Source organism: Anomaloglossus baeobatrachus, chromosome 5 (assembly GCF_048569485.1).
Source record: "Anomaloglossus baeobatrachus isolate aAnoBae1 chromosome 5, aAnoBae1.hap1, whole genome shotgun sequence".
Taxonomy (NCBI): domain Eukaryota; kingdom Metazoa; phylum Chordata; class Amphibia; order Anura; family Aromobatidae; genus Anomaloglossus; species Anomaloglossus baeobatrachus.
The window spans coordinates 5,182,995-5,191,164 of NC_134357.1; the positions used below are offsets into that span (position 1 = coordinate 5,182,995).

Genomic DNA, 8,170 nt, shown 5'->3' on the forward strand with positions numbered 1-8,170 from the left:
ATTTGGAGGGAGCCGTCACCCCCTTTTCCTGTTGGTCCCTCTGCAGTTGCACCAATGATATCCTCCCCCACTATCATTACCACTGACCAGGTATGGGGTGTAGGGGTCCCGACGCATCTCTGGATGTGGGAGGATTTCTAATTGATTCTTCAGACATGACTGCACTTTACAGACAGTGACACCCAAGGGCTCAGGGCAGTGACGCTCAGTGAGCTCTACGGCAGGGCCAGGAACATGAGGCCGGCCGCTTGCTTGGGCCGGATGCAGATGTGGCTCCAGGTTACCCCTGTGATGCGAGGACGCAATAACTACCCTCAGACAGGACGAGGTTGTATTTATGCAGATTTTATTCAGTACATGGAGAACGTGGTACATGGGTCGAGGTTCTGCTGGATTCCTTCTTTCGTCACGTCATCGCCACAGAAGAGATATCTGGAAGGGAAGCCACAAAGCCGATAAGTCAGTGTCCAAGAAAGAGGAATCCGACATCTCAGAAGCCCAATAATCAGCTCCTCCACATCAACTAAACCCAGTGCATGAAGTGCTCCGATCAGAATGAGACCACTGCCCAGGATCAGCACGCCATGCACTAGTGGAGATGTAGCAGAGCACAGGAGACCCACCGGCAGGAAGCCATCTTACCCTGGACTGACGTACATCTAGGTGCCTCCATAATGGAGCAATGGCTGCCCCTACACCCAGGTGGTACATCAGGCCCTGTATGGGGCACTTACGTATCACAAAGCGTTGTCTTGCATCTTTCCATCTGGTTGTGCATTTCCACAGACCTCCCTTAATACAGACCTCTTGCAATGCTGGAGGGTCAGAGCTGAGAAGTGCTACTATAAACATTGCTTTACTTACGTAGCTTTAATGGGCCCATATTCCACAACTATGGCCGTGGCCCCCAGGGTGGCCTGGATGATATAAAGAGGATCCTTGTGCCAGACAAACTCCACTTGGATGACCGGGTAGATGTCCATCTCCACATCAATCAGGGCAGAATAAGATTTCTCAGAGTGAATAAATCCACTGAGGACAAAACCAGGGGGTTACAGCAGTCCTCACCAGTCAGCGTCTAATCAGGGGGATGAACTGTGACCTACCTGTGCACAAGGTAATGAGGAGAACAGCCAACCTTCCCACACAGGGAAACGCTGAACGAGCCCATGACAAACATGCTTCCGGTGATATTGATGGTCACCCGGTACCTCCAACCTGGAGAACAGAACAAGCGTCAGGTCACAAAGCCCAGGTCTGTCAGTCGCCCATATAATAACTTCAGATGTCTATAAACACTAAGACATCAGAACAGCCTGATCCTCCACAGTATTAAGCACCATGACACCTTCCACCTACGTAGCAGGTTGTCCACGTCACCAGTATTCAGGAGAAAGACTTCACTGGTGGGATCTTTGGTGTAGGAGTCAGCGAAGTATCCCATCATGGCGCAGCTTCCATTACAGCATGGGAATCCAGCACCCTGAAAGACAAGTCAGGGTTCTGCTCCTGAGACTCCACAAGCATTGATGGATCATGTCAAACAGTAGCTACAGATCAAATCTAGCCCTCCAAGGTATCATAGCTGTATTTCAGCATTGAAATCGAGAAGGTAGAAGAGTGGACAGAGCCTGCCAATGACCATGGATAGAATGGTCAATGTGATTAATAATGGATCATGACAGATACCAAAGAAAGATACTGACTGAAGAGGATGTATTACGAGAGTCAGAATAATCTTATCCTGGGTAGCCGGATCATGCAACAAGGGAAAAGGTCACTAGAACCACCAATATCATCAGCTCAGGAAGAGGAAGGACTCCGCCATCAGATTGTGGCTCAAATCAACTGGAACGTGCCAAAGGCTTCAGAATAAAGAGTTTAGTGAAATTTACAGAAGTCATTTCCTACACAGGATTAATAATGACATCCCAGTGATTGAGGGACATGATCAGTGAAAAGTGTCCCTCTATGGCACAGCTGCCCTCTACACAGATCTTATGTAGCTTCCGGTTTATCTACCCAAGCCGCTGGAGAGGCTGAACCCTATAGATTTAGGGCCAATCTTACCTCCTCGAAGTCATTGTACGAGGGCCCCGGGTAACTCAAAAACCCATTAGGAAGAGGATGCCTTGTGTGAATAACGTGACGCTCCGCTGGTGGCTACACAGAAGCTTCTCCTCAATTCTAAAATTCAAGTTACAACCATTAGAAATTTCCACAGATAAGAGCCGATGCCTGAAGGTGGGCGCACGTTACCGTCTATCACATCGTCCAGGTCCCCAAGCTTCAGGTAAGTTTTAGGACACCCAGGCTGGTCCTTTCCCTCCATTGGGAAAGAAGTCAAGATGACCGACCAACTGGCTCATCCCAAGACCAGCAAGACCTAGAAGTGGAGACACATTATAGAGACCCCATAATATCGCACCGAATCTCTACTCATGCGCAAAAGTATTACAACTGCATCCAACAAGGATGATGTTAACCATTTGACCACCATGACAGCTCAGACCTTCATTTACTAACCCAAATATAAATGAAGTTGCCCCAGAATACCCACCGAGATTGACAATAGTGGGAGATGCATCAGTATGAATGACGTCCACCAGTACTGCATCAGAGGGGTCAGTTGCACCTCAGGTGGGGGTATGTTCAAAGTAGGGTCCTGCTGGGTCCAACCCTAAAAGGAGGAGTATATATACTGGCCAATGTTACCCACAGAATGAACGCTCCAAGACAGCATTAGAAAGCCGACCTACCCGATATCCGAGCCATTCCTGGACGCCTCTTGCCAGCTTCACCCGCGACCTGTGCTCCCCAAACTGTGTCCTATCAGGTGGATGCTGCTGAGAGGGTAACTATAGTGGTCCTACAGAGATCAGGAAGGGTTAAAATGAGTGAAGGAAATACTATTACACTAGTGCAATTAGTGAGTCAGTGCTGCACAACACCTATCCAAGTGAGCCCATGATGAGACTGATGTGTAACCAGGGCACACCGATCTCACCGCTGCGATACAGGTGTCAGGAAAAGTCATTGCACAAGCGGCTCCATGTCCACACCATAAGCCAATCCAAGTGCAATCGCTGCGCAAGAGGGGAGCAGAGCTGAGCGTCACTGCAAACACCAGAGTAACATCTGTTGTCTGGGAGAGATGCAGCCTGATCTCTGCTGGGTGGGGGGGGGGGGGGGGGGTAGAAACGGGGAGCAAAGTATCACTGCAGACACCAGAGTAACATCTGTGTCTGGGAGAGATGCAGCCTGATCTCTGCTGGGGGAGCAGAGCTTCACCCTCCTTTCTGTTGCACATAGAAGCTAGGGGTGCATCAATCGCAGTGGTCGTGACTGTGGGTATAGAGGCTGCAGACCTCAGTGCATGCTACAGCTGGATGTGTGTCCAATGGCAGGTCCCTGCACTGCCAATCAGGGGTGGGCTGGACAGATGCCCACCAGCCGCTCCCCATGTGGGGCCGCAGGGTGCCAGCCCTGTACCTGGCTGCAGACCGCTGCCTCCAACATCTTGCAGACTTGCCCACACTGTGGAGATGTCATGCTGCACAGCTTCTATCCTCCAGATCGGAGCAGGACAGGAGACTGGAAGGTGAGGTCAGGCTGGTACCTGCACCTGGGCCAGGAGGTTTTCTATACTGTCCACTGAGGTGCAATAGTTAACAGCCAACAGTGCACATATTGCTGGAGTATGACGCCACTGCAATGCGCTGGTGCGGTCACACTGCATAAAATCAATTAGAAAGGATCAGTAAGGATTTTGTTATTTGCTTGCAACGAGAAGCTACAATATGGATCAGATATTGCGGGGCCAGGATGGAGACTACAGGAAGGGGCTTATTAAGCAATATTACTGCTGGGATGCATTTTAATTTGAGGACACGTCCTGTAACTGTTCAGGGCGACTCACTTTCCTTCATCTCGCGTAGTGGAGAAGTGGGGGGGGGGGGGGAGGAAGAGAGGAGTGTGCTCTGAAATTGATCAGCTACAGATACTTGTTCTGCAGAGACTAGTCCTGGGTGGAAGTAGTGATAGCGGCCTGCACCGATGAAGAAAAGCAAAGATGAAGGACTTCCACCTAGAGAGGTCACTGGTGAGTCATTGTATAAGGTCACTAGTGATGACTATTGCCTGTACACTATACACAGAGCTCCAGTGAATATGTAGCTGTGCCACCATTACCTGTATACTACGTACAGAGCTCCTGCGCCATAATGGCACTATTACTGTCGCGGGCGGGGAGGGGACGCTGCGCTCACCATGCTTGGTCCGGCGCTGCTGTTACTGCTGCTCGGTGGCTCGAGCGGTGGGCTGGATCCGGAGACTTGAGCGGCGCTCCTCGCCCGTAAGTGAAAAAGGGATGGTTTGGGGGATGTTGTCCGTGACGCCACCCACGGTTGTGGTGAGGTTGGGACACCACCGCTGCTCTGGACGGGGATCCCAGGAGCGATGACAGGGAGCATCTGGGATGTTTTTTCTCTCCCCTCCGTGGGTAGGGGGGTGGGAATTTGGTTGGTCCCGGGGCCCGATGATTGTGACTGGAAGGTGGATGGCGGGTTTGGTGAGGTGCAGGGGTTGCGGGAGGGCAGCGCGGTGCCAGACGGCACGATGGTACTCAGCCACTGATGTAGACTGAATGTAAACCAGGTGTAATGGTGCTGTTGTCGCAGGCGGAGAGGGGGTTTTTGGGAACGCCGCTCGCCTGGGGGAATTCTGGCGCTCGGGTCCGGTGCTTCTGCTCCTCGGTGGCTCGAGCACAGGGCCAGACTGGGGGCTCGAGCAGCACCTACTCGCCCACCAGTGAAAAGGGGAGGTTTTGGTTGTGGGATGTCGGTTGTGATGCCACCCACGGGGTTGTGGTGATAGTGGGCACCACCGCTGCTGGTGACGGGGGTTCCCGGGAGCAATGGCGGGGGAGCAGCTGAGGTGTTGGCCCCTGCGTGGGTTGGGGCAAGGTGCAGGTGCCGATGCGGAGGCAGCACCGATTCGGGCAGCAGTTGCAGCGCTGTGCCGGATGGCACTGGTGTACTCAGGTATTCAATAACAGAGTCCTTGTAAATCAACGGCTGGATGGACGGGTCCCACAGCGATGGTCACTCCCAGTAGGTTGGCGGTGACTGTCTCTCCCCCTGCACCTGTGTTGTGTTGTCGGCTCCGATGGCTTCCCACCGGTAGCCCGCTCCCCAGCGGTGTATTTGCCAGAGGAGCCCCTTTTTGCCCGCAGGCTCTGGCCCTGGGAACTCTAGCTCTGGCGGTAGCTGTATTTCCCTTCACGGTTGAGCGGTCGCCTTCAGTCGGGTCTTTGCTGCTGGGAAACCCCGGAGGTTCCTGTCGCTGACGGATTTGACCGGTTTACTGGTGACTCCAAGCCTGGTCGGGGTCCGTAGGCCCTGCTGAGTGGTGCTGGCTTCTCTTCGCTCCCCGGTCCGGTACCGGCGGGCCACCCCCCGTCCCCGGTCCTTACGGTTGTGCGTCAATCGGCCTCACCTGCAGACGGTCACCACCGTCTGCCAACCTTGCTGTTTGTGCCCGAGCCACGTACCCGGACACGGCCAGTCTGCTCCATTACCACTTCTTCCAACTCTCAAAACTGTTCTGCTTTCTTTTCCCGCCTCCAGGACTGAACTCCTCGGTGGGTGGGGCCAACCGCCTGGCTCCACCCCACCTGGTGTGGACATCAGCCCCTGGAGGGAGGCAACAAGGATTTGTGTGTGACTGATGTGCCTAACCGGGGTGTGGGGTGTGTTGTAGTACCTGTGATGTCCTGGCTTGTCCAGGGCACCACATTACCATTTTATTAAAGATCAGTATTGTAGTATATGGGCACCATGTAGTGGCAAAATGTGGTCCAGCCATGGTGTGGTGGTATTTGTCCCTTGTATGTGGTATTTTTTTTTTTTTTTTTTTAACAACCCACAAAGACAACCTTTTGGCCAAAACAAAAGCTGATGGCTCTGTATGTTGTCATCTGGTGTCCAATGGGAACTGTTAATGTGGAATTGGTGAGGATGTGGTTCAGAAGTGGACTCTGCAGGGACACTGGCTTTAGAACACTACAAGGTCCCATGCATCTGACCAACATACACGGGGGATGACAGGTAATATCTTGCCCATCAGACCCTAGTTATGCTGCTAATAAGCCATTTAAGTGGACTTTACACGCTGTGATATCGGTACAGATATCGCTAGCATACTACCCGCCCCCATAGTTTGTGCGACATGGGCAAATCGCTGCCCGTCACGCACAAAGTCGCGCACACATACCTGCATAGCGACGTCGCTGTGACTGGTGTACCGCCTCCTTTCTAAGGGGGCGGTCCGTTTGGCATCACAGCAACGTCACTAAGCAGCCACCCAATCAAAGCAGAGGGGGTGGAGATTAGCGGGACGAACATCCCGCCCACCTCCTTCCTTCCTCATTTCTGGCGGGACGCAGGTAAGGAGAGGCTCCTCGTTCCTGCGGTGTCACACAGAGCAATGTGTGCTACCGCAGGAATGACGAACTACATCACCCAAATATCAGCAACGATAATTGGGAGAATTCACACACACACACACTTCCAGGCAGCGCCCTCCCCCTCTCACAGCACAATGCTGCGCTCATCACATCCACTCATCCAGCAGCACAGGATACTGGGAAGTTGTTAGTACAAGTTTTACTCTTAATCTCTGATATCAGAATAATTAAAAACTCACCATTAGAAAGTCGATAAAATACGCCACTTCTGCGCCCACCACGCGGATGTTGTTGGCGGCTTGTGTGTACGCAGCCATCGACCCTCCTTTCCAGTCCACACAGAAACAGTTCAGGTCCGACACCTCCAGTAGAGTCTGGAGCAGAGGACATGGGTGAGAATTATCGAGCAACCACCGGGCAGAGCCGAACCACACGACACCACACTCACCCGGCACATGTCTGTCAACCAGGCCTTCTCTCCTGCCTCCAGGAAGCCATGGATAATAAAGTGAGATCTCCTGCTGGGATCAAACTTTGTGTCCAACACTGAAGAGACATTCAGAGCACTGACCACCTAAAGGAAAAAGACATCGTGTGGCCTAAGACCAGGCGAAAAGCCATAGGGGCGCAGAGGTGGCCTAAGACCAGGCGGAAAGCCATAGGGGCACAGAGGTGGCCTAAGACCAGGCGGAAAGCCATAGGGGCACAGAGGTGGCCTAAGACCAGGCGGAAAGCCATAGGGGCACAGAGGTGGCCTAAGACCAGGCGGAAAGCCATAGGGGCACAGAGGTGGCCTAAGACCAGGCGGAAAGCCATAGGGGCACAGAGGTGGCAGAGCAGCTCCTGGACCACACAAGACACTGGTATTCAAAGTGCCAAGTCAGGTGCTAGTATGGATTTCCCATTGGGGTCTGAGGAGCCTGGAGTGTTACCTCCGCTACGTAATGAACACACATGACAGCACCGCACTACAGGTTGTGGGCTCTACATATGGGGTCCAGTGGAACAGCAGAGACCCCAAGGCTGTGGAAAGGGACAACTACTGACAGCATCTGATTGAAGAAGACCCCTCCCACAGAGGAAACATGGGAATGAGGGGCCAGTAGACTCCAAAACTCTCTCCAGGAACCCCCTGAACGAGGGACAGAGTAGCACTGCTGCCTCCACTCAAGGGACCCAACTATAGAGTCATGTAGGATCCCACGACATTGTGTATTACAGCTTAAACTGCAGAGAGACCTGCACGTTTGTCCCCTCTGCCCCATGAAGAACCTCTGAACCCCCGCCTCTCCCCCCCCAAGAAATACGCACTTACTTGGAAGTGTTTTGGAGTTTCTCTGGTGAACAGAAGGAAGAGGGTGTTGATCACATTTGGTGGCCATGGGGAGCGGCTAAGCGGCCTCTCCGCGGTGTAGGAGTATGGAGGGGCATCCGAGAAACATCCCAGCCGGTCGTAGCAAACCTCTCCAGCTGAGGAGGAGAGGGAACAGGAAGCCAACGACATTTACAGATGAAGTCACATAGGAACTAATGCTGAAGACTCCTGGAAGAAAGGCACTGCCTGCCCTACACCAGACACAGCCGAGAGCAGTGTCCTGGGTGCAAGAAACCCAAATTCAGCTACAAGACAACCTGCACCGCACAGGGGGAGAAGACGACGACACTATAAACAGGAGGAAGCCAAGCACCGCGCAGGGGGAGAAG

General features: G+C 52.9%; 1 pseudogene; it reads right to left on the minus strand.

Moving 5' to 3' along the window:
- Nucleotides 1–350: 350 nt before the first annotated feature.
- LOC142310605 (pancreatic lipase-related protein 2-like) lies at nt 351–7,970 on the minus strand (annotated as a pseudogene).
- Nucleotides 7,971–8,170: the final 200 nt, after the last annotated feature.